At 40.3% G+C, this 27,375-nt stretch overlaps 1 long non-coding RNA gene across 2 annotated transcripts; it reads left to right on the top strand.

The window, feature by feature from the left end:
* Window positions 1-11,226: 11,226 nt before the first annotated feature.
* Window positions 11,227-19,413, top strand: LOC128632906 (uncharacterized). 2 transcript variants are annotated; one of them, XR_008396530.1, is made up of 4 exons: window positions 11,227-11,799; window positions 11,880-12,029; window positions 12,514-12,605; window positions 19,017-19,413. It is a non-coding gene; the product is annotated as an uncharacterized LOC128632906 (long non-coding RNA). The 2 variants fall into 2 exon arrangements; XR_008396531.1 differs by lacking the exon at window positions 19,017-19,413 and adding an exon at window positions 13,765-15,854.
* The last annotated feature ends 7,962 nt before the right edge of the window (window positions 19,414-27,375 follow it).

The following is a 27,375-nucleotide window of genomic DNA, read 5'->3' as shown; positions in this document are numbered from 1 at the left end:
TCAGGTGATAGTGTCTGGGATGGGTTCAGGTGATGGTTTCTGGGATGGTTTCAGGTGATGGTGTCTGGGATGGGTTCAGGTGATGGTTTCTGGGATGGGTTCAGGTGATGGTTTCTGGGATGGGTTCAGGTGATGGAGTCTGGGATGGGTTCAGGTGATGGAGTCTGGGATGGGTTCAGGTGATGGTTTCTGGGATGACTTCAGGTGATAGTGTCTGGGATGGGTTCACGTGATGGAGTGGAATGAAAGCAGTGGCAGGAGGAGAATGGGGTTAATTCGCCAGTGAAGCTAAGTGAAGCTAATCTTCAGGTAAACATGGTGTGATACAGCTCGGCTTTATTAACACGTTCATTAACACGTTATCCACGGTGTCATGCGTATAAACATAGTTAGAATGCGTTTGCTGTTGGATAAAGTGTGGTCGTGTCAGCTGAAACCTGAGGCTTCACGAAAGCTTTATTTTCTCTTCTGGCTTTCACTGTAATTGTTTACCTTTCTGCAAGCTCGGATTCATATCTCTACTCTCTCCTTTTATTTTTCCAGCAGAATCGCAAAGATAAGTCACGTCAGCGTTCGCCGCCAGCAGCCGCGCCACATTAACTATATTTACTACCCACAATCCCCGCAGGAAATTGCCTCTGTAAAGGGAAAAGGACGTTTAGGATATCCAGGCTCTAAATTTCAATCAAGATACAGCAGCTAGCCGTATATTTCCCCTCCATCCCACCAGCAGCTGCTTTTGTTTCTGCCTCGCGTGAGCCGGCAGTTTTTACGGGTTTTTACGCTGTGTGTTTTACAGCGCGCAGGAGAAGAAAGTCTCTCACGCTCCACCGTGCAGATTTTGGAGAGAATAATGACTTTTTAATGCGCAAAGCAAATGAGGCCATCTGTCATAGCGAGGAGAACAATCCTGCCACAACACATTACATTAAACAACATCATGTTACATCATGAAGAGCTTTCTGCTTCAGACGTGAGAGAGAAAATAAGCAAGACTAATTAGAATGCCTTCAAAGCGACAGATTAAGAGCAGATCAGCTCCAGGGGTTTGTGACACTTTCCTTTCTCTTTCCCGGCGTGCTGAAGGGAACGCTGATGCACATGGACCCGTCTCTCTGAACCACGCTAAAGACGTTCCTCTCATCCTTTAGATCGACTGCGTTCATGTCACTCTCTGTTTTTTATTAACAATGTATGAGTCTGTGATGGAGATGCTAACACAGAGACACTGCAGCTACGTGATGGAGAGAACAGCTAGAGCGATAACTCTGCTCCATTCTGGCCCACAAAGCTAATTATTACACCGTAAATCCACAGCAGTGCATTATGGGTAATACAGAACTCTTTAGTAGGCAAGTTTGTCCCTTTGAGATGTTATATTTAACCATACAGAGAGGAACAAAGGATGAACAGCTGAAAGAAAGAGCGAGAACGGGTGGAAAAGAGAAGGAGAAAAGAAATGCATGTGGATGTAGAGAAGGAGAGGAAAGAAGGAATGGATTAAAAAGAAGACAAGGAAAGAACAAATGAAGACGGGGACAGAGAGAGAGACGGAGAGAGAGGGAGAGGGAGAGAAGACATGAGGCAAAAGAAAACGAAGGAAGGAAGAATAGAGGAGTAGAAGAAAAAGGAATGGGCATGTAAAGAAGAGACGGGATAGAGAGGAGGGATAATGAGCGGAACGGGAAAAGGAAAGAAAGAAGTAAAGAAAATGGAAAGAGAAGGGGAGAATAGAAGTAAGAGGGGAAACGAAGAGAAATAATATATGGTTAAAAAAAGAAAAGAAAAAGGAGAAAATGAAGAGGAAAAAAGGAGTGAAATAAATGAAGGAAAAGAAATAGAGACGAGGGTCCCTGAGCTGTTATTGTTAATCGTACGTGAAGAAAGAAAGAAAGAAAGAAAGAAAGAAAGAAAGAAAGAAAGATATTGACAAAAAAGAATAGGTGAAGTAGGATGAGAAAGGAGAATAGATTACTGTAAATAGAATGAAAGTAAAAAGAGAATGAAAGAAAGGATGAAGAAAAGATAGAGGAAAGAACACCAGGAGGAGTGCATTTCATTGGCTCTGTACTTGTTCTCTGCACAATAACAATAAAGTTGAATCTAATCTAATCTAATCTAATCTAATTTAAAAGAACAGTAACTCCTCTTCATCACACCTCCCTGTGGTTGATTATTTAACTATAACAGCACCACACACAGTGTTTTATTTCTTATTTACTTATTTTCTTATGTCCTGAATCACTACCGTGTCTCAGCATGGTTTGATTTGTGAATAAAAGTCTGAGTCAGTGATTAGTGACCTCTGACCTTTGACCCCAGGAAAATGCCAGAGTTAAAATGATGAGATAAACAACAGGCGGCGGTGCGTCAGTACAGGTGGGTGTGGAGAACAAATCTGCTGAGACGGCTGAAGCCTGAGGCGACATTGATTAAGTAATATTTCTCCCAGGTGCAGGGGAACATGGGGAAATATATCTGCACATTCCCTCTGCTCTCCTGGACATAAAAATGGCGGCTTGTTTTCTCGCTCGTGCTCCGTCGTCAAACACGCCATTAGAGAGATCTGAGTTGAGGTGTTGTTCTTAATGAGGTCAGTGTTCATGTGATGCTCTGAATCAATTTCATCCTCTACCTTTGGATGTTAGTCATAAAAAAACAAAAACAATCTAAGAAAAGAAAAAGAACCGAGGACACAGCTTTTAGAAGTGACTGGTGTGGGGAGTTTGGAGACCGGTGTGATTTTATAGCAGTCGCACACACACTGCGAGAAGCTGCAGAGAATGAAGAGGTGCTAAATATCCAGCTCTGCTGTTTCCTGCCATGATCCTGTGAAATCCAATATATATGTGTTATTGAGCTCACAGAGTCGAGAAAAAAAAAAAGGTTCTCAATGATTTTTTTTTTTTTTATCAACTGCTTCCTCGTTTAAGCGGTAAACTTGGTTTTCTTGAGTGCACTGGTTCTGAGGCAAACATGAAGGCCACCATTTACACCAATTACTGGAAGAAAAAAAACCCAAGATGATTTGGGCACCACGAGCCACCAGGAGAGCATCTTTTAGCCTGGTCATCGAGTTGACATTTTTAAGTTTCTGGAACTGTTCGGAAGGGATGGAACCTCATTCGTCCAAAAGATCTTCTCTCAGTTGGTGTTTTGATGATGGTGGTGGAGAGCAGTATAACACGACTCATAGGTGCACTATGTGTACAAACTACTTGTGTTTCCATCTCTGCTCCCATCAAGATCCCTTTTAGGAGCTCTACAAAAAGCTCCTAATCTGCTCCTGAGGTGCTTCCATGCTGCTCCTGCTCCTGAGGTTTAGTAAGTCCGGCTTCCATCCAGATCTTGCCACAGAGGTCTTCAAACTTCTGATGTGTACAAGCCTCTGATTCCATGAGATCTATAAGCCTCTGCTGTCACTGCTCCTGAGGTTTACAAGTCCCTGCTTCCCGCTGCTTACGTTTCATGAGGTCTACAAACTGATGATCATGATATTATAGCATGATTACAGTAACACTGCGTTCTAGACTGTACGACTACTAGTATGATTATCTTATAATATAATCATGATCATAAATGTAAACTAACTTTGATAATGGAGCCTTGAAATGAAAAAAATCTTAAAGTCTCTCTCTCTCTCTCTCTCTCACATACACACACACACACGGTGTACAAGCCTCTAATTTCATGATCTCTATAAGCCTCACTGCTCCTGAGGTTTACAAGCCCCTGCTCCTATCCAGATACGTTTCATGAGGTCTACAACTCCCACTCCCACCAGATCCTGCTCCTGGGGTCATCTTGCATTTTTGAAAAACAAAATAAAACAAAACAAAAAAACATTCCTGACATGTAAACATGAACTAACCTTCCCACGCCATGAGAATGCTTAATGCAAAAAAAAATATCTTTTGATTTATTTGAATTTATTACATTTGTCTTCCTTTAGTTTTTTTTTTTTTGTCTCTCCACTCGTTTGTTTCTGTTTCTTACAGGTGTTGTTTGTGACTGTTCTAAATTTGCTGCATCCTACACATAGTTATGATGGGGAACGTTTTGCGCAGGCGTCACTGTAATGGGAAAGTGTTCGGGTTGATGGAGTAATCTCCATCATCAAAATAATCGTTGTCATTTTGTAATGTTCAATCAAGCACATTCTCCCGGATCAGAGTGGATGTGTTTTCTCATTCTTTCTCCATTTCTCCTCCATATATCCTAGCCTGTATTTTCCAGCCTGTCCTCAGGGAGTTCCGCTCAGATCCCTGAGGCAGTTTTGATGCATTAACTTACAGTAGATGCGTCTCCTCACCTTTCCTTGGTCTTTCTCACACTCTTTTTGATAATAGCTGAAATGATGCTTTTTCACACGTTCAATAGCAGTTATTATCCAAACTGATGATCATGATATTATAGAATAATTACAGTAACACTGCATTCTAGACTCTCTCTCTCTCTCTCAAGCTCTCTTTCTCTCAATCTTTCTCTCTCTCTCTCTCTCTCTCTCTCTCTCTCTCTCTCTCTCTCTCTATATATATATATATATATATATATATATATATATATATATATATATATATATATATATATATATATATCAATATCTCTCTCTCAATCTCTCACTCTCTGTCTCTCTCACTCTCTCAATATCTCTCTCTCTCTCTCTCTCTCTCTCTCTCTCTCTCTCTCTCTCTATATATATATATATATATATATATATATATATATATATATATATATATATATCAATCTCTCACTCTCTGTCTCTCTCTCTCTCAATCTCTCACTCTCTCAATATCTCTCTCTGTCTCAATATCAATCTCTCTCTCTCTCTCAATCTATCTCACTCTCTCAGTCTATCTCTCTCTCTCTCAATCTCTCTCTCTCAGTCTTTCTCTCTCTCTCTCAATCTCTCTCTCTCAGTCTTTCTCTCTCTCTCTCTCAATCTCTCTCTCTCTCAGTCTTTCTCTCTCTCTCACTCTCTCTCTCAGTCTTTCTCTCTCTCTCAATCTCTCTCTCAATCCTTCGCTCTCTCTCAATCTCTCTCAACAACACAGGAAGTCCATGACCTGAAAAAAACCACCCATAACCTTGTTGTCACAAAGGACCAGGACTGGAAAATACCCGAGTAATTGTACTTTTGATTGTACTTAAGTTTCCTAGACTTTCCTTGAATAATATTGAAAATATTATTGATTTTTTTCACTCAAGAACATTTCCAAGAGGATCTTCTGAACTGCTTACATTTTCATTTTGGCCTTCAGAGTACTCATTAAAAATCTCAGCCGCTACCTTTAAAAAAAAAATAAAAATAAAAAAATGTTTCTACTTTCCTATTGTCCAACCGCATGGAATTTTTAAACTTTTTTTAAAATGTCAAACAAAACTGTGCACAACTGTGCTAATGGGCCCTTTTCACAAACCCAACCCCCCCCCCAAAAAAAAAAACGAGTAAATAAATAATAAATAACCATGTGTGGGATGTTCATTTTTGGACAGTTAATCTTGAATACTTGTGTATGTTCAAAAGTTAATATTTTCTGACTTTCACTCAGGTACATTTTTGTCTTTTAATTGAGTTCAAAATATTTCAAAACAGTACTTCTGTTTTTACTTTTGTACCTTTTCCACCCCTCTCAGTGTGAGTCATGGTGCCGAGACGTCATTTCTTCTCAGTTTTCCGTGTGCCTTCCTTTTCCTCCTCCCCCGTTCCTTCATCAGGTTTGGTAAGTTATCCATGTCACCTGTGTCTCATTATTAATCAGTCACACATTGTATATTGCTGTATATTGACACGTCCCTCAACATGGAAATCCTACACAGAAAGCTGGATAGGGTTCCTCACCCCTGAGTTCAGCGTAGGACATAATGTCATTTTATTTACACAGTCAACAGCAAATTAACTTTAAATCAACATTCACACATTTAGTGGATTAAATCTATAACAGTGACCGTACAGCTCACTGTTTTGGGAAAGAAAATACATCATAAACTCGTGTTAATGTTAATGTTCATGTTAATGCATTGATGTTAATACATCCATGTCGTTTCCCACCTTGCCGTGCTTCAGACTTCCCACTTCCCAGTGAAGTTGAGTGCAGCATAGCCTTCCAGTTCATGTCCTTGCCTTGATCATTGCAAGTTTTTGCTTTTAGTTACATCATGTTTTTTTTTTTTTAATTCCAATTATGTTTCCTTTTATTAACACCTTCGCTCACTTGTATTCTGGTTTCTTCATATTTCATTATCTTGAATCATCTCACTTGTTCTTTATTGGCTCACGGTTCATGAACCGAGGTTGAAGAGCAAAGCTATATGTGTCGGTATGTTCTCCTCTGGGTTTTCCAGGTTTCCTCCAGGTTTCCAAGAAACATCCCCATGGATCGATGACTCTAAAGTGTATACGATGGACTGGCGTCACATACAGGGTGTATTCCTGCCTCATGCCCAGTATTTCCCTGGGATAGACTCCGGACATCCTGAAGATGACTGAATTTCCAAGAGCACATATACTTGAAAAAGTCCTAAAAGCGTCGAATTATTCAAGACCATCTGTAGGATTTTGTCCTTTATTGTCATCTCTACCGCTCTCAGAACACGCCGATGTCAGAGCATTACTGAAACCAATTTGCATTCACTTCTCACGGAACTTATTCTTCTGTACTTCACAATGTGACATTTGAATGTAAATATTTGCTTGTGTGTTTGTCGCCAGCTATTTTTCACATCGTAAATGAGCTGCTGGCGCTCGCTATCTGACCTGACCACCCACACACACCTTTGAAAGACGCACACCGTTGTGAATGTAGCCACTGTTTGCAGTAAAATGAGATGGCATGAAAGCAGATGAAAAAAGAAAAGAATATTACAGCAAGGCATTGTTTCACCATCTGTGGCTTTCAGTCTAAAAACGTGTGCTTTTTGGTGTGAAAGCAAACCAAACCATAATAATAATAATAATAATAATAATAATAATAATAATAATAATAACAATAATAATAAGATATGAATTCAGTTCTTTGTTATTATCAATAATAATTGTATGACTGCATTCACACCTATTATTCTGAATGTGAGTGAAACTGATGCATTGGTTCAAGTCAAGATACTACAGCTAGAAAGGATAACTGAAGCTGATTTTTTTTTTCAGATAAACCGCTTTATCTATAAGAAAATCTCTGTTTATTTCACTGCTTCTGTTTTTATCCGTTGCATTTTTCAACCACTCAATCATTTCTCTTTAATGAAGGCTTTAAGCTCCGCCCATTTCACAATCACATCATCTCCTATATCCCTGAAAAGATCTTCTCCAGATTTAAATGTCAATTTATTTGTCATTGTGATATACACACCAATTTCCTTTATAACCTTTCCTTATAAACGTCACTAACTAGAGTGAAACACATTAAACCACATTGAATTTTCTAAATTTTTCTTCAAACCCTAACCAAAGATGTCTTCTAGATCTGCATTCATCAAATCTATCCTTAATTGAAAGCTCGTTACAGAGGAACGTGTTGGATTTACGTTGGATTGTATGCTGAAAAAAAATTGGCATGAAATTTATTATTTATAATAGCACATTTCTTGAGTAAACAATAAAGAAATTATTTTCTAAAAACATTATGGTAAAATTATTTCACTTAAAAGTCTATTTATTTGGATGACGACTCATTTGCAGTAGTAATTATACATTTATTCAGTACAAAAAAACACTTAAATCAAAGATTAACTGTGATATCTATTTTTTACCATCTTCACCTTTAGTGTATTGTCTCTTTTTTTTTAATAATCAAAAAGAAAAACACAAAGTCCATTTCGTGGTCTTTGAAACCTGTATCCAACTGGCGCTGGCAGTCCTCGTGACCGGAGGACCAGCAAACGTGCCAAAAGCTTCCTGGAGCCAGACATGAAATACACAATTCAGGTCTGAAGGTGAGGAAAATCTGCTGCTCGAGGTTTTGTGTTCCAACTCAGTGATCCAAACAAATTCATGGCACACTTCATTTCACCTCATGACTTGGAAGTACACGTCGTACGCTCAACTATAGTCAGAATGGGAGTGACGAAACCTCGGAGAGTTCACCATCATCTACTTTTTTGAAAAGTTCTGAAAATGAAGGTGAGTCCCAGCTGCTCTGTTCTTCTGGGAGAATGAATCCGGTGTTTAGAGAGTTGCTTTAGAGAGGGATTGGATCATACCGCTGCATGTAACTCTCCCAAAGTGACTCCGGAGTTTTCATTCTGTTGAAGTGAGAACGTCAGACGCTGAAGATTGCAGGAGATGCAAGCGGATCAGTTGCAAGTGGTTTTCGTCACACCATGAGACGCTTCTCTGCTGTTCTTCATCCCGAGTGTAAATGTATCTGGAAACTGAGGAAGCATAAAAGAAGGTGGTGACTTAGTGCTGTCCTGTTCATCATCATTTAATGTTTTTTTTATTTCTCCTGAAGTGAATAAATCACGATTCAGGAAATACTGCCAGTGCTCTGAGTCACCGTGAAGGAGCCGTTACCATAGAAACGATAACATATTAGATCGAGGGCATTAATATAAACTTGTGCTACTGTCAGAGCTGCAGTTATAGAGAATGAATCAACACCTTCTGACCAATCACGGTCCAGGATTCAGCAGCGCCGTGGTGTAAATATACACTCTCTCTCACACTCTCCTGTTCCATGGTGTTTAACCAGGTGGACCAATAACCTTGATATTCGAAAATTCTTTATTCTTTTCTACCTGTCTTGCTGATATTTTTAATTTAAAGTCTCACACACATTAGTCCTGCCTTTCATCCCAATCTCTGAAAGAATTTATAGAAATCTTAATGAGATTTTCACTGATCAAGAAGGATGTATATCCTGTAAAGATTGATGTCTGGGAATCAAGGATCTGACCTGATAACGATTCAAACACATATTTAACCCTATCTCAAAGTTCTAGACATGAATGTGGGCTTCACTCGTAAAAAAAACATCAATAAAAGAATTCGCCCCGTGGTCAAAGGCGATCTGAAATCCTTTCGTAAGCGTATCCAGCTCCACAAACAGCTTTTGTTGCCTTCTTTCAAGGTGACATTTTAATGTTCTTCATGGACAAAATCTGTCCTTTAGTCATTCAGATAACGGTGAATATAGTCTACTCATCTTTTGTGTTAAAGAACAAACCTTTTGTCACAGAATCACTGAAGCATCAGAGTCCATTTAAGCCTTTCTTGAGCTCTGTGATTATTCCATTATACGTCTATCCATTTAATTGTATAATCATTTAGTTGCTATAATTGTAATTAATTTTTTTTAAAGAAAAGAAAGAAAGAAAAATACACACAATACACCACTCAGTAAATCACACCGTTAGCAAAAAAATCTTTAAGCAATTTTAACCACTTTTTGGATGGCTAAGCGTTCTTATCATTGTGAAATGATTCCCTCGTCGATCTGCTTCTCCACTGAGGTAATTTTATTTCTGCCGTAAAACAACATGGGGGTCTGAGGGACATTTGGGATACGAAGGACTGAACCCATCTGGGAATCTCCATCCTTTACTATGACACGGTGATCAACGCCCTTCTGTTACTTAATTATGTTGAATTATTTTAGAAATGATTTGCACTTAATTACAACAGATGTTGACCATCATGTCATATGCTGAGGTTAAATAACAAACAGGAAACTAAAATAGTCTAGTATAATATACACATGGAAAAGAAAAAGGGGCACAATAAACAAACATAACTACAGAATCACATTGATATACTGTACACAAAACTGAGAATATAGAAATATGTGTAAGGGAGAATGCAGGGTGATTAATGCAGGGTGACTGTGTGATTAAACACACATATTTCCTGAATAGTGACTCAGTGTTTTGACTCTGTTCCCTGAATCGTGACTCAGCGCATTGACTCTGTTTGCTGAATCGTGACTCAGTGCATTGACCATTTGCTGAATCGTGACTCAGTGCATTGACCATTTGCTGAATTGTGACTCGGTGCATTGACTCTATTTGCTGAATCGTGACTCAGAGCACTGAGTCTGTTTCCTGAATCATGACTCAGAGCACTAAATCTATATACTGAATCTTGATTCAGAGCACTGATTCTTTATTTGCTGAATTGTGACTCGGTGCAGTGAATCTATTTGCTGAATCGTGACTCAGTGCATTGACTCTATTTGCTGAATCATGATTCAGTGCATTGACTGCTGAATTGTGACTCAGTGCATTAACTCCATTTGCTGAATCGTGACTCAGTGCGTTGACTCTATTTGCTGAATCGTGACTCAGAGCACTGAGTCTGTTTCCTGAATCATGACTCAGAGCACTAAATCTATATCCTGAATCGTGATTCAGAGCACTGATTCTTTATTTGCTGAATCGTGACTCGGTGCACTGACTCTATTTGCCGAAACGTGACTCAGTGCATTGACTCTATTTGCTGAATCATGATTCAGTGCATTGACTATTTGCTGAATCGTGACTCAGTGCATTGACTCTATTTGCTGAATCATGACTCAGTGCATTGACTCTATTTGCTGAATCGTGACTCAGAGCACTGAGTCTGTTTCCTGAATCATGACTCAGAGCACTAAATCTATATCCTGAATCGTGATTCAGAGCACTGATTCTTTATTTGCTGAATCGTGACTCGGTGCAGTGACTCTCTTTGCTGAAACGTGATTCAGTGCATTGACTCTATTTACTGAATCATGATTCAGTGAATTGACTATTTGCTGAATTGTGACTCAGTGCATTGACTCTATTTGCTGAATCGTGACTCAGTGCATTGACTCTATTTGCTGAATCGTGACTCAGAGCACTGAGTCTGTTTCCTGAATCATGACTCAGAGCACTAAATCTATATCCTGAATTGTGACTCAGAGTAGTGATTCTTTATTTGCTGAATTGTGACTCAGTGCATTGACTCTATTTGCTGAATCGTGACTCAGAGCACTAAATCTATATCCTGAATTGTGACTCAGTGCCTTGACTGTTTTCTGAATTATGACTCAGAGTGCTGAATCTATATTTCCTGAATCAGTGTACTGACACTATATTACCTTAATCATGACTCAAAGTCCTGACTGTATTTATTGAATCGTGACTCAGAGGGCTCACTTTGTTTCCTGAATTGTGACTCAGTGCATTGACTATTTCCTGAATCATGACTCAGAGCACTGATTGTTTCCTGAATCGTGACTCTGAGCACTGCTTCTGTATTTCCTGAATCATGACTCAGACCACTTACCTTAATCATGACTCAAAGTCCTGACTGTATTTCCTGAATTGTGACTCGCAGCACTGTCTCCTGAATCCTGGCTGTGTGCTGTTGCTTGCTGTAGAATTCCAAACATCTCTCTCTTCTCTGAGCTCATCTCATCCTTCACATGTTTATCTACGACGTGGTATTTATAATCGAATCCACCTCAAACCCCCGCATGAGAGGAGGACCATTTTCCTGCTGCTCTGCTGTCAGCTCTCATTTAGCTTCATTCGGCTGGGATTGAGCTGCAGCTCATCCATCATGGCGTCTGTCCCAGAATGTCCGCATTCGTCTGGATGACTAGATTTAACCTGCAGGAGGTTAATATTTAGTGAGCTGTGAGTGCAACGCTGTCACTTCGGGCGAACGCAGAGACAGTTCAGGTATCAGAGTCAGAGCAGAGACTTCCTGCTTATGATCAACACTTCCTGCTTCACACACTTACTGCAGTGTTCCTGCTTCCTGTCTCCACATCTGCCGCATCTGTCTCCACATCTGTTCAGTTTGTTATTGAGTTCTGGATTGTGATTGGTCAGAAGGTAACAGTAGTGCTCCACAAATCACAAGTTTATATTAATGCTCTTGTTCTAATATGTTAACATTTCGATATAACTCTTAGCAGGTAATTGTTTATATGATGAAATTTTCTGCAAGGAGAAAGTATGGATCATTTATGGAAGGAGTCTCCAGCGTCAGAGCTGTGTAACACTCAGCGGTAAAGCTGTAACTCTTCAGGACAGAGGAGTTTAAGCTTCTTTGTGGTTTCTTGGTAAGACGGCAAGCTGCGTTTTTGTCTTATTAACTTGAAGAGAGAGAATAAAGAGGGTGAGGGTGAGGGAACGAGTGTTTATAGCTGCTATAACGTAAGTGCGAACAGGAACAAACTCGTTTCAAAGATGTTCCACAACATTAAATTGTTCTTTAACTAATACAAATGTATTTGTTGTTAAATTGCTGCGGTATAAGAGGAATAAAACACTTGGGGACATGCTGTTAAGGGAAAATAATCAACTTCAGAGTGGTAACAGTAACTCCACTCCGTCACACTTCCCAGTCAGTCAGAATTTTACTATGACAGCACAACGCATAATATTTTAAGATAACCAGCGTGTAATTAAAGCTCGCTCTGTAGTTCGGCTAGTGCTTGTGTGATGAAGGTGTGCAGTTACTTGACTCCAGAATTTTCAGCGGTTTCCAAACGTTTGGATGGAGGCCTGCTGCTTTTGTGTGTGTTTAATCCGCTCTCTCGACAGTAAGGAGACTCTGCACAACGAGCCAGCCGCCTCCTCAGTTTGGACCACAGCCATCATTTTACATAAGAGTGAAGTGCCAGTGTAATAAGCAGGTTGGTTAAGACTTCAGGAGATGTTCTTCACTGAGTGTCAAGTGTGTGTTTGTGTGTGTGTGTGTGTGTGTGTGTGTGTGTGTTTGTGTTAGAAGCCAAGTCTTACTGATATGTTTTAGACAGTAAAAAATGTTCAAATGTAGATGTATGATACACGTTTAAGATCCTCTCTATGAGTCCAGGATTCTTACTGGGGTACTGATGGAAATTTCACAGTAGTGAAATATAACATGCAAACATCCTCTTTTTTGAGGGCAGAAGTTTGGGGATTTTTTCCCCACCATTTTCTCCCCAATTTGAATCCCCACCCACCCAAATTCCCACACACCAATCAGCTCAGGTCTGTCACAGGGCTCTGGAAGGAGAGTGCTATCTGCCCTCTTCCACATACCTGAGCTCACAGAGACTCATGATTCCCTAGTGGCACTCTGATTAACAGTGGATCCATTGCAGTTCACCTGTAGGACCAACCACTCAGTGGAGGATGCAGTCAACATGGGCATCCACCATTAGAAGAAGACATTAGAAGAGTCCGGGGTTCGAGTCCCACCGTGGCCCTGTGTGTGCGGAGTTTGCATGTTCTCCCCGTGCTGCGGGGGTTTCCTCCGGGTACTCCGGTTTCCTCCCCCAGTCCAAAGACATGCATGGTAGGCTGATTGGCGTATCTAAAGTGTCCGTAGTGTATGAACAGGTGTGTGAGTGTGTATGTGATTCTGCCCTGCGATGGACTGGCACCCTGTCCAGGGTGTACCCCGCCTTGTGCCCGATGCTCCCTGGGATAGACGCCAGGTTCCCCCGTGACCCTGAAAAGGAGTAAGCGGTAGAAGATGGATGAATGGCTATCCCAACTCGTTAGGAAGCTGGGGTCAGAGTGCAGGGTCAGCCATGATACAGTACAATACTGGAGTCTATGCCAGAACTCCAGAAATGCCTGGACTTCAGCTTTACCTTTTATACTACAACTAGCTGAATGTCCCACCTGAAACCTGTCAGTGGATTTCTAACTTCCTGACAGATAGGAGACAGTATGTCTGGATCTGACCAATACTGTCAGAGATGCTATCAATCAGCAGTGGTGCACCGTAAAGGTGTGTACTCTCTTCTTTACTTTATTCATTATATATGACTGAAATGACTGTATTTCTTTCCACTCCTCAAGTTTGCAGATGATAACATCCTACTAGGTCTCATAAAGGACAATAACGAGTCTGCCTACTACAGGGAAGTAGCAGCCTGATTCATAGCCTGGTCTGAGAACAACAACATCTCAAACACTTTTCAAGACATTTTGGATGTGTTTCAAGTTCCACAGAAGCCAACCATCAAACCCACTTCTGTCCATCAACAGCACCACTGTAAGAACTGTCGAATCTTTCTGATTTCTGGACTCCACCACTATGTACACACGTTAAATCGGAGGATTACATCACATGCATAGTCAAGAAGGGACAATGGGGGATGTTCTTTCTGAGGCAGTCGAAGAAACAGTGTACCTCAGCCAATAATGGTTCAGTTTTAGCCATCATTGCGAGCATCCTTACATCCTCCAGCACTGTGTGGTTCAACCCAAGAAAGTATTACAATGAGTAATCTGTAATGCTGAGAAGATCATCAGATGCCTTCTCACTCCCATCATCAAACTGCTCATCGCCAAAGCAATGACATAGCACCAGAAATTGTCTAATCACCCATTTCAGAAGCTCCCACCAGGCAGGCTCTACTGAACCATCAGCAGCAAGAGAGCTCATCACCACAGCAGATTCTTCCCTTGTGCTATCAACCTCATCAACCAAGACCAATGATGTGTTCTGGGTTCTGGACTGATACTTACTCATGCCGTGCAGTTTATCGTGTATCATTTATTAATACTATATCGTATTAGACTTGTGCAATACTGAAACAGCGCAGTTCATATTATGCACCTTGTATGTACAAGTTCTGTTGTCTGTGAACTTGCAAAGTCTGATCTGTCTCCGTATCTTCACCTGTGGCACTGTTCCATGCGTGTACATCAATTTGTGACGCGTTCAGTTGTATGTTAGATGTCCACAGCAGCCATTATTCCGACTCATGTCCGTGCATCTCTGATCACACTGTATTCTGATTCCTATATGGTTACATGGATAATACAACAAAACCGATGAACAACAGACTGAACAAAATCAAAATAAACAAGCAGAGCACTATGCTCTGTGAACTGCAATGCACCCTGGGAGGGGTAATTCATGACACGCACAACTGCACATTGATGGACAGCGGAGGCCAGATACGTACATTTCAGGGAGGTTGCCAAGCAGTAAGCAAAGATAAAGAGAGAACAAATCGATAAAGATGCTTTGGCGGAAACCTGGGTTGAGGAGCGTCTGATATCTTATATGTGATAGTGCTCCATTTCACATTAGAGATTGATCATAAACTCTTACTGTCAGTCTTGGGCACTAAAATCGAGGTATGACTTTATGCATCTGATAGGACTTTGGAATTTACACTCTAATGTACATTCTTAGAGTAACGGGTTCCTCAAGAGAACTTCAGATAGTTCTGAGTTCCTTAATGGGAAACTATCTGTTATAGGGTTCTGCATAAAACCTTTAAGGGTTCCTTCAGGATTTGGAGGAAGCAGGGCAAAGCTACAGCTAATCCAATGTTTACAGAAAAGGGACGCTAGATATGATATAACTCGGCCATGAGTTAGTGAGTTTGTGATCAAGCGTAACTCCACACATGGATCATGTATGAGCGTTAATCAGACGTTATGATGTTTTGGAAAGGGTTACACAGTTAGGGTGTATTTAGATAAGGCTAAATCTTTAGATAAGATTTTAGTGTTGTGTACTGTATGTGTACATTGTGCATTTGGAAGCAGATGTTTCATACTCATAACTGGTGAGCTGAACTGACTCCCACCAGGCCTAATGGAGCGTTTCATACCCGGCTGTCAGAGTCAGTGGACCTGATTCCTGCTCCAGGCTTCTTCTCACAAACGTGTGTGTGTGTGTGTGTGTGTGTGTGTGTGTGTGTGTGTGTGTGTGTGTGTGTGTGTGTGTGTGCAACAAATGATGCAAGAACAATGTGAACATTATCCTCAGCATGGTGTGTGTTGTTTGATGTGTGTGCGCTGCCTCAGGACTGTGTTCAACAATTATATACACAAACACAAACCCATCATACAATACAACACAAGTTCCAACATCTGGATGAGAGATGTTTCTCCTAACTGGCCTTCCTACAGAAAGCTGACATTTTCACATTCTCTCCCTTGTTCTTTCTGTCTCTCTTTCTATCCTTCTCCTTCACTCTCTTTAAGTCTCCCTTTTTATATATATATATTTTTTTTTTTTCTTTAAGAGTATCTCCATTATACAGTCTCTGTTTTACTGTCTCTTTTGGTCTCCATCTCTCTTTAACAGTCTCTAACAGTATCTGCAGCTTACAACATCTTTCAGTCTCTTTTACAGTCTCTCTTTTCATGGTCTCTCATTTTAACGGTCTGGTTTTAACAGTCTCTCTTTAATAGTGTCTCCAGTTTAAGGTCTCTCTTTAATAGTGTCTCCAGTTTAAGGTCTCTCTTTAATAGTGTCTCCAGTTTAAGGTCTCTCTCTAATAGTGTCTCCAGTTTAAGGTCTCTCTTTAATAGTGTCTCCAGTTAACAGTCTCTCTTTAATAGTGTCTCCAGTTAACAGTCTCTCTTTAATAGTGTCTCCAGTTAACAGTCTCTCTTTAATAGTGTCTCCAGTTAACAGTCTCTCTTTAATAGTGTCTCCAGTTAACAGTCTCTCTTTAATAGTGTCTCCAGTTTAAGGTCTCTCTTTAATAGTGTCTCCAGTTTAAGGTCTCTCTTTAATAGTGTCTCCAGTTTAAGGTCTCTCTTTAATAGTGTCTCCAGTTTAAGGTCTCTCTTTAATAGTGTCTCCAGTTTAAGGTCTCTCTTTAATAGTGTCTCCAGTTTAAGGTCTCTCTCTAATAGTGTCTCCAGTTTAAGGTCTCTCTTTAATAGTGTCTCCAGTTAACAGTCTCTCTTTAATAGTGTCTCCAGTTAACAGTCTCTCTTTAATAGTGTCTCCAGTTAACAGTCTCTCTTTAATAGTGTCTCCAGTTAACAGTCTCTCTTTAATAGTGTCTCCAGTTAACAGTCTCTCTTTAATAGTGTCTCCAGTTTAAGGTCTCTCTTTAATAGTGTCTCCAGTTTAAGGTCTCTCTTTAATAGTGTCTCCAGTTTAAGATCTCTCTTTAATAGTGTCTCCAGTTTAAGATCTCTCTCTAATAGTGTCTCCAGTTTAAGGTCTCTCTTTAATAGTGTCTCCAGTTAACAGTCTCTCTTTAATAGTGTCTCCAGTTAACAGTCTCTCTTTAATAGTGTCTCCAGTTTAAGGTCTCTCTTTCTGTCTCCAGTTAACAGTCTCTCTTTAATAGTGTCTCCAGTTTAAGGTCTCTCTTTAATAGTGTCTCCAGTTTAAGGTCTCTCTTTAATAGTGTCTCCAGTTTAAGATCTCTCTTTAATAGTGTCTCCAGTTTAAGATCTCTCTTTAATAGTGTCTCCAGTTTAAGGTCTCTCTTTAATAGTGTCTCCAGTTTAAGGTCTCTCTTTAATAGTGTCTCCAGTTTAAGGCCTCTCTTTAATAGTGTCTCCAGTTAACAGTCTCTCTTTAATAGTGTCTCCAGTTTAAGGTCTCTCTTTGTGTCTCCAGTTAACAGTTTCTCTTTAATAGTGTCTCCAGTTTAAGGTCTCTTTAATAGTGTCTCCAGTTTAAGGTCTCTCTTTAATAGTGTCTCCAGTTTAAGATCTCTCTTTAATAGTGTCTCCAGTTTAAGGTCTCTCTCTAATAGTGTCTCCAGTTTAAGGTCTCTCTTTAATAGTGTCTCCAGTTAACAGTCTCTCTTTAATAGTGTCTCCAGTTAACAGTCTCTCTTTAATAGTGTCTCCAGTTTAAGGTCTCTCTTTGTGTCTCCAGTTAACAGTTTCTCTTTAATAGTGTCTCCAGTTTAAGGTCTCTTTAATAGTGTCTCCAGTTTAAGGTCTCTCTTTAATAGTGTCTCCAGTTTAAGATCTCTCTTTAATAGTGTCTCCAGTTTAAGATCTCTCTTTAATAGTGTCTCCAGTTTAAGGTCTCTTTAATAGTGTCTCCAGTTTAAGGTCTCTCTTTAATAGTGTCTCCAGTTTAAGGTCTCTCTTTAATAGTGTCTCCAGTTAACAGTCTCTCTTTAATAGTGTCTCCAGTTTAAGGTCTCTCTTTAATAGTGTCTCCAGTTTAAGGTCTCTCTTTAATAGTGTCTCCAGTTTAAGGTCTCACTTTAATAGTGTCTCCAGTTAACAGTCTCTCTCTGTGTCTCCAGTTTAAGGTCTCTCTTTAATAGTGTCTCCAGTTTAAGGTCTCTCTTTAATAGTGTCTCCAGTTTAAGGCCTCTCTTTAATAGTCTCCAGTTAACAGTCTCTCTTTAATAGTGTCTCCATAATGATTTACATTCTGACTATCCTCACTGTCTCATCACCCAGATGAGGATGGGTTTCCTTTTGACTCCGCTTCCTTTACTGTCTCTATTTTTTTTTTTAAATAATAATAAAAAAAAATTAAAAATAAAAAACAATTGTAAAGGCATTTTATTTTCCAGTCTCTCTTTTTTCTGTTTACCTTTATCGCTCTTCATGTTCCCGTCTTTCTTTCACAGTGTTTCTTGATATCTCTCTATGGCTAATTTTTTTCCCCCGTCAGTAGATTTGTGTATAGTTTGTGCATTTCCATATTTCTACTTTTTTCTCTCGCTCTCTCTTTTTCAGTCTCTCCATTTTACTGTCTCTTGTTTAATGTGTCACTATAGTTAAAAGCTTTCTATTTTAGTCTCTCTGTTTTGCTCTGTGACTCTTCTTTAATGGGTTCTTGCTCATGTTTTCTCTCGATCACCATTTATTTTCCCCTCGTGAAATGTATTTATTTTTCTTTTGTTTCTTTCTGTTACAGAACAATAACACAGTGAGGCATGAAGTCACACTACAGGAAAGACACAAACACACATACACACACGTTAATGAAGAGTTAACAGAAAACAGATGGATAATTAAAAACTGTCAGGGGTGTGGGTGGTTATTGTTACCCCCCATTTACACATCACTTTAAATATTATAGAGCCACTGTGGTCTGTAATACCCAAGCAACACGTGGTTATAAGATAGGCAGCATTAAAATATTTCTGACACACGGACAGCTCCCAAAAACAAAGGCTTCACACGGCTTTCATCACATCTTCTCTGTCCTCAGTGTTGTTGTTTTTTCTGCCAGCGTTTCAGAACAAGCCTCTGGAAGAAAAAAAAAAAAAAAAGTCCCGAGATAAATTGTGAAAACACAAAGCGCAGATATCAGCTGAAAAAATCTAAACGTTATAACATTTGACAGCTCATACTTCATTTTCCCACAGAAAACAACAATCACAATGAGGAAAGGAGAAAAAGAGAGAGTGAGACACGGAGAGAGAAGAGCTGCAGGGCCAAACCGAGCCGAACAACACAATAATCATCATCACACACTGCACGATGGATCGCCTGTGACAGACGCTGGAGGTTCCTGCACAAAAAAATGTTAAAAAATACATTCGCTTTGGACAGCATGACGCACGTCCATCCCTCGCCACTGTGCCAGCATATGGACGAGTGTACGAGCGCATGAGCGCGTGTGTATGTGTGGGAGTGTGTGTTGTAGTTCTCCCCATGCTCCAGCCAGAGGACACACTCTGGAGCGTGACAGGTTGACTTGGTGCTTGGGATTGTTGACAAGAGGGGAAAAAAAGTTGTTTATTCCCAACATTGGACAAAGATGAAAAAATAATAAAACAGCATGTCCGAGCCTGCGGACCTGTCACACATAAAATCTACTCTGTGTGTGTGAGTGTGTGTATGAGGTGTTGGCTTTTTTCTTTCTGTCCACCTTCTTGAGTGTTTTGTTGTTGTACACATTCTTTATTGCAGTTTTTTTTTATTTGGTCACTTTTTATACTTTTTAACAGTTCTCACACATGTCCTAACACTAACGATGTGCTGTTCACAAATGAGCGACTCTTTGGGCTGACTCTTCGACTTGACTCCTTTGACTTGACTATCAGTTGACCTTTTGAGCTGATTCTTTAAGTTAACTCTTTCTTCTGACTCTGAGTGGATTTGTTCAGTTGACTCTTTGAGTTAAGTCTTTCAGTTGACTGTTGTAGCTTACTCTTTGAGTTGACACTTTTGGCTAATTATTTAAGTTGACTCTTTGATTTGATTTATTCAGTTGACTCTTTGAGTTGATTCTTTGAGTTGACACTTTTATTCTTTGGGCTAATTCTTTAAGTTAACTCTTTCAGCTGACTCTGAGTTGACTCATCCAGCTGACTCTTTGAGCTAACTCTTTAAACCAACTCTTTGAACTGACTTTTTAGGTGAACACCACATTTGTATCATTCAGTTGAGTAGACTCTTTGAACAGAGTCTTTTTTGGTGAGCATTGGGTGCTGACTTGTATCTGAAGAGCTGATTTATTTTAATGAGGACAAGAGAAATTGATCATGTGATGCTTCTTGCTGTAAATTCATTAGTATTGAGTATTGATGAGTCTATAATAATGCTGTTAATCACATAATCACATACAGCAGGACAGAGAGTTAGTCATTCTGAGTTTCTGAAAAAAATTTATGTGAGTTTGTTACAGCAAAATCAGAGTTTATAACTCAGAGAACATTCTGATTCCAAACTGAAATCCTGGCTAACAAACAAACAAACAAACAAATAAATAAATAAATAAATAAATAAACAACTTCCCTGATCGTGCAAAGTCACATATAAATAAATAAATAAATAAATAAATAAATAAATAAATAACTTCCCTGATCGTGCCAAGTCACATATAAATATATAAATAAATAAGTGAATGTGTTTGTGTGGCTCAGCGTGAATTTATTTTGCAATCCGGTTTAAAATATTTTAACCAGTATGTTGTTCTCCAGCCAAAACAAAGTGCTAAACACACAGCATCATTCTGACATGGAGAGGTGGAGGAGGAGGAAGAAGATGAAGTGGAGGAGGAGGAGGAAGAGGAAAGTAAGGTGGAGGAGGAAGAAGACGTGGAAAGGGAGGAGGAAGAAGAGGTGGAGGAGGAGGAAGAAGAGGAGGAAGATAAGGTGGAGGAGGAGGAAGAAGGGGAGGAAGAAGAAAATAAGGTGGAGGAGGAAGAAGACGTGGAAAGGGAGGAGGAAGAAGAGGTGGAGGAGGAGGAAGAGGAAGAAGAGGAGGAAGAGGTGGAGGAGGAAGAAGAGGAGGAAGAGGTGGAGGAGGAGGAAGATAAGGTGGAGGAGGAGGAGGATGAGGTGGAGGAGGAGGAAGATAAGGTGGAGGAGGAGGAAGAAGAGGAAGAGGAGGAGGAAGAAGAGGAGGAAGAGGTGGAGGAGGAGGAAGATAAGGTGGAGGAGGAGGAGGAGGAGGTGGAGGAGGAGGAAGATAAGGTGGAGAAGGAGGAAGATAAGGTGGAGGAGGAGGAGGAAGATAAGGTGGAGAAGGAGGAAGATAAGGTGGAGGAGGAGAAGGAAGATAAGGTGGAGGAGGAGGAAGATAAGGTGGAGGAGGAGGAGGATGAGGAGGAGGTGGAGGAGCAGGAGGAGGAAGAGGAGGACGATAAGGTGGAGGAGGAGGAAGATAAGGTGGAGGAGGAGGAGGAGGAGGAGGAGGAGGATGTGGAGGAGCAGGAGGAGGAAGAGGAGGAAGATAAGGTGGAGGAGGAGGAAGATAAGGTGGAGGAGGTGGAGGAAGAGGTGGGGGAAAAGGAAGAGAATGCTTTGAAAAATAAATAAATGGATCTGTTCACACCATGGCCAAGCCTGGCCTTTTACACAGTACTGTATAATACACATAATACTTACACAGTACTGTATAATACACATAATACTTACACAGTACTGTATAATACACATAATACTTACACAGTACTGTATAATACACATAATACTTACACAGTACTGTATAATACACATAATACTTACACAGTACTGTATAATACACATAATACTTACACAGTACTGTATAATACACATAATACTTACACAGTACTGTATAATACACATAATACTTACACAGTACTGTATAATACACATTATACTTACACAGTACTGTATAATACACATAATACTTACACAGTACTGTATAATACACATAATACTTACACAGTACTGTATAATACACATAATACTTACACAGTACTGTATAATACACATTATACTTACACAGTACTGTATAATACACATTATACTTACACAGTACTGTATAATACACATTATACTCACACAGTACTGTATAATACACATTATACTTACACAGTACTGTATAATACACATTATACTTACACAGTACTGTATAATACACATTATACTTACACAGTACTGTATAATACACCTACAGCTGCTTCTGCTTTCTTCACTTTACAGATGAATTTATATGATATTAAGCAGTTATCTAATCAGCCAATCATGTGGCAGAGCACAAAATCCAGCAGATACAGGTCCAGAGCTTCAGTTAATGTTCACATTATACCTCAGAATGCAGAAAGTCTTTAACCGTGGCCTGGTTGTTCTTGCCAGATGTGCTGGTGTGAGTATTTCAGAAACTGCTGATCTCCTGGGATTTTCACACACAGCCGTCTCGAGAGTTTACATAGAATGGTGCAGGGCAGGTGTACAGGTGTTCCTAATAAAGCGGGTGGTGAGTGTGTATACAGTATACAAGCACACTCTTCTTGTATTATTTAGTTGTGTCGAGTTCAGACAGGACAGGATGAGTTTTCCATGAGAAGGTGTGTAATGCCATTATTGTAATCTGATTTTAATCTGAATCCATCGTCAAATCTTTTTCAGAATTTTATTTAATTTGACTTAATTTATCATTTAAAATTAATCTCTGCTCCTAGAAAATCTTTAGGTTTCAAATAAAATCGACACACACTCACACGGCTATAAATATCTCTTCAATGTAGGAATGTGTTAATTGAAGCGTGTGTGTGTGTGTGTGGGTGTGTGTGTGTGTGTGTGTGTGTGTGTGGTGCAGCCTCTTGCTTTCTGCGTTGTACTGAAAACTCAAAGCAGCAGAAAACTGTCACTCCATCCAGCATGTGGTGGCGTTCACACATCTCTTCATCGTCATTTAGATCCTGAGATCTCGCCCTGACTGCCTTTTCCATCACAGCAGGAGTGTGTGTGACGTGTGGATTGCTCAGGTGTGTGTATATGTGAGTGTGTGTGTGTGTGTGTGTGAATGTGTGTGCAGTAAGTACAGTAATACACTAATATTACTCCACTGATGTAGATGATGTACTCTACTTGTATCCACTCTTGTTTGTCCTGGTCGATGAGATCTCCTACCTTGGCTTCTGGACACACTTTGCTCAGAGAACCAGATGTTGTAAAAGAGTGTTCTTCCAGACCGTAATGGTGTTGGGCATTAAACACATCTGCCGGTCGAGCCCCATTCTGCCTCCAATCCTCAGTACTGAAAGCCCAGAACTGAGCCATGGCGCACTGTTTGGACAGTACAGCAGTTTCTGAGGTGTTTGTAGCCTCATGGCCTTCACGTTGGACACAAGATGGATCAAGATCTGCCCACCCTCACACACTGGTAAACTCGGTGCACCACCAACCCAGGACTCTGCTCCAGACAAAGCCCACAAAGCTCTTCGGAAGTTGATGCAGAAGTTCTGGAGGTGGATCTAGAAGGCGTACTGTCAGACAATGCCACAGTATTAAGCTGGCTAAGTTGTTTCCAACTGGGACCCTGCCCCTGTAGGACAGATTTTCTCGCAGGTGTTTGAGCAGGGGCTCAATGGAGATGCTGTACAGAATTCCAGACAGAAGGTCCGTGTTAACGTTCTGTTTATATTCATCATGGTCCACAAGATGAAACGTCCATCAAAGTCAAAGGCTGTTAGTGTCTTAAAAAGCTAGCCAGGGTCCACTCTGAAAATAAAGTGCCTTTTCTTGGTCTAGAGACACAAGTCCAATATTGAGTTTGTACAGTTCAGTGAGGTACAGAAATAAGGTTGTCAAATATTAAGCCTTCTGGGATGCAGTATGTCTGCTCTACATGGATTATGTTAGATACAAAAATGTTTGAGAAGGTTTGTTAGTGTCTTTGATCAAATTTTGTAGTCAGGGCCGTGGAGAGAGACCAGAAGGATTTGTAATATTAGATGTCAGTCCATCCAGTCCTGGTGATTTGCCAGTGGATAGCTGCTGTGTGGATCCACAGAGTTCTTCTGGTTGTCCCATCAAAAGGCGCTCAGTGGCCTCGGGATCACACGGCAGGCTGTTGTCAAGTTCTTTATAGGAAAAAAAAAAGATTTCTTCTTCTGAAGAGAAAGGAAGCGGATGAGTCTATTTTATTCTACTGCATGAACCCGGCTCACACCGTCGGTCTCTTTCATCGTATAAGTTGTTTCAGAAGAATTGTTTTCCTCTCAAGTATTTCAGCAGTTTCTTTCTCCTCACTTACAGATCTGCTCATCTTTAGGATTTCTTTATCGAGGAAGCTGATCTTTTTCTTCATTTCCGCGATGGAGTTTTTACGGTGTACTGTTGGCAGAAAAGCTGGATTTGAACTTTTTCTATGCCCCACCACTGGCTTAGTGATGTTCACTGTAATTTTCTGTCTCCAAGACTCCCAGAAAAGTGTGGAAGAGCGAATTATACGGCGATCCTGTAATAACCTCTTGTTAAAGCGCCGGTGATGCTGACGGAAAGTTCTCGGTGTGGTAGTGACAGCGACAGAGATGTAGTAATGTTCAGAGAGTGGAGCGGGACGAATATAACTGATGAATATATCTGTAAAAACCTATCGAGTGTCACTGTAAAGATCTTTTCAGGAATGGATTTGAAGCAGGTGTACTGTCTGGAGGTAGGTAGAGTTTCCCTCCACACGTCTACAAGGCTGTGGGTTTGTACTACAGTTCAGTGTTTCTGCTGAGCGAGGATGAGGCTCACTGTGGTTCCACGCTACACTGTGATTATTCTTTCATGGAGAATGTCTGAGATGAATTCATTCAGATGTTCAGAAAACTGATCTGATGCTTCATTCAGATGTTCAGAGGCTGATCTGATGCTTAACATCAACACCAACCTGATCACTGAGTGCAGTTAGGACTTCTGTATGGAGTCGTCCGTGCGTGAACTTACACCCGTGTCTCACGGTCAGGCGGGAGAAATCCGCCGAGTTATGACCACTCGCACACGGCTGCGCTTTTCTAACATTCAATATAAACCAATCAAATCAAATCAAAGAGCAGAAAGAAAAGAAAGTAAATAATAAGGAAAACTAACCGACACTTGGAGACCTGCTCCAAACATCTGCACTCTCATACACTACCCACAATCCTCAGAGAGAGAGAGAGAGGTTAAAGCTGACTTGACTAAAGGAATGCATAGAGCTGATGTGATTGGACCTCACCTAACCACGCCTCTTAATGTATTCATCCATTCAAACTCCGCCCCTAATTACAATTACAGCAATATACATGCAATGCTGCAATCCTCTCCTTCATCTATAAACTATATTTGTGTTGTAATCTGTATTAAAACAATTTAAATTAATTCTGCCTAAAGCATGTTTTCACTTCCAACATGATGAAAAGTTTTGATGCCTTGAGGCTTTACTGCGTTATGTTGATTTTTTTCCCCCACCGTCTTGTCTGTAGGGAACGAGTGCGCACTAATTCTATTTTACGCTAATTCCATTTTAATTGCTTAAGTAGGAGCACAGTTACAGACTCCACATGGCAGCAGCTGCCGGTACGGCCGGAGGGCAGCGTTTCTGAAGCGCCGTGGCGAGAGAGCGAGCGTCAGCTCCATCATGAATCTGCCTCCTGCTCTTTTTATAACACAGCTCAGGGCCGTTTGTCAAACCGCTGGAGAGCGCCGGCGTTTATTTTCCCCACAAATCACATCGCTCTCTGTCTTAGATCGGGCTCGGAGGGGGGGAAAGTCACCGCTTAGAAAGTTATTCTGGCTAAACTGTGACAGGATTTAGTGAGAATGGGTTTAAATGGGTTTAAAAAAGACATGTCTGGTATAAATGTTAGCACAGTATGGCAGAAGAAAGGAATGTTAGCTTAGCAGTGCCTTTTCTGTGATGTGATGGATTTTTGTTTCCTTTTTCCCCATTTCCTGGGGGGTTTTTTTAAGTGATTTTTTTTTTTTTCAACAAAGCGTTATGGGAATTAGTTCCTTATCCCTGTGTCGGAAAACCACAAAGATCTCTTTTAAAAGGACAAAAAAGAAAACGCACACGGTATATCACAGGAATGTTTAGAAGAAGAATTCTTTTCAAGAAGAATTTTTGCATTTTATCTTTCTACAGTGGTTGTTTTTTTTGTTTTGTTTTTTTGTAGATAAATTACTGTACTCCTCAGTTTAGCAAGTCTATTCCTAAATATTTGACTAATTCCGTGCTTATTACTTTAGCAGAAGCTTTCACTTATTTCGAGTGTTTGAAAGCAAGAAAGTCAATATTATCTGCCAATACAGTGAGACGATGTTTAGCTGTAAATGTGTAAATCGGTCTGTACAGGATTTTGCGGTTTTGCGAGCGCAGAAATGAACGCAGAGTCAAGCAAACGCTGCAGTAATGTGAGGAGCTTGAGATTTTTCAGAATGACGGCAGATTTTCCGCAGATTTGGCCCGAGACGCGTCACGTGACGTCATTCAGCCAAAGCCCTCTTCGATTCACGTCCAGCTAATAGATCTCAATTACCAACAAACATCCCTGTGAAAGAGCGTGCAGAACAACTTCATGCGATTGACTTCACGTAGTTCAAGTAAACTTGAAAAACTCCAATTTTTCAAAAAGACTCGGCGAAATCAGCCATTTTTGGCCGCAAAAGTCACAAAAAACTCAAAATCCTGTACGGACTGATAACTAGGTCTATAAATAGATTTAATAGACTTCTACTGGTTATATAATAATCCCATGATGAGAAATGTTATGAAATATTACGATATCGCGACTTGATAATTGTAGCGTAGGAGTTCACAAGTTCCTCCAGAACATCAGGTGATTGGGAGTCAGTGGAACAGGAACGGGAAGTTGAGGAAACGAATACAAAAATACACTGGAAGATTTATTGATCTACAAGCGTCAAAATCAAGAGGCTCGGAGCCTGAGGAACTTCTAAAATGCTGCTATAAACATGACGCTATGAAAATGTTTGCGTGGTCGATTACACGTTCAATTCTAACATTTAAGTCAAACGCTTTTTTTAAACGATAAAAAAAAAAAAGTGCACAAAAGTGAACAATTCGTAGGATAGACAGGACAGGGACGCCCCGAGTGTGAAAAAGCTGCAGGGGAAGAGGTTGTAGTGGGAAACGTGTAACACTGAATGTGTGTGCGCAGGAACATATGTAGAGTGTCACTGAGCCACACGGATTATAAGACCATGAATCACAGTTGATCGTAATGAATAACAGATGGCGGTTCTACATTAGTTGTCGCGTGGGCTGAAACAGAAAGTGACAAATTTCCAAAAGTCATCAAATCCGAACGCTCCGTGTCTCTGACACTCGCTGTGGAGCATCAGTGTTTGTGTAAAATCAGGATTTACACACACACACACACACTTATATATACATGGTAATTAGAAAAGATGACAATTACACTGTGAAATTATTGAAAAGAGGCGGAGCTACAGCTGCTCCACCCTTAAAGTGATTTGGGCGGAGAGTAGATACACTTATAAACTGTCTGCACCTGGAATATGAAATGATTTCCTT

The sequence above is a fragment of the Ictalurus punctatus genome, chromosome 6 (genome assembly GCF_001660625.3).
Source record: "Ictalurus punctatus breed USDA103 chromosome 6, Coco_2.0, whole genome shotgun sequence".
NCBI classification, from domain to species: domain Eukaryota; kingdom Metazoa; phylum Chordata; class Actinopteri; order Siluriformes; family Ictaluridae; genus Ictalurus; species Ictalurus punctatus.
Note: the sequence above shows the minus strand (reverse complement) of the source record. Positions and strands in the feature narration are given on the sequence as shown.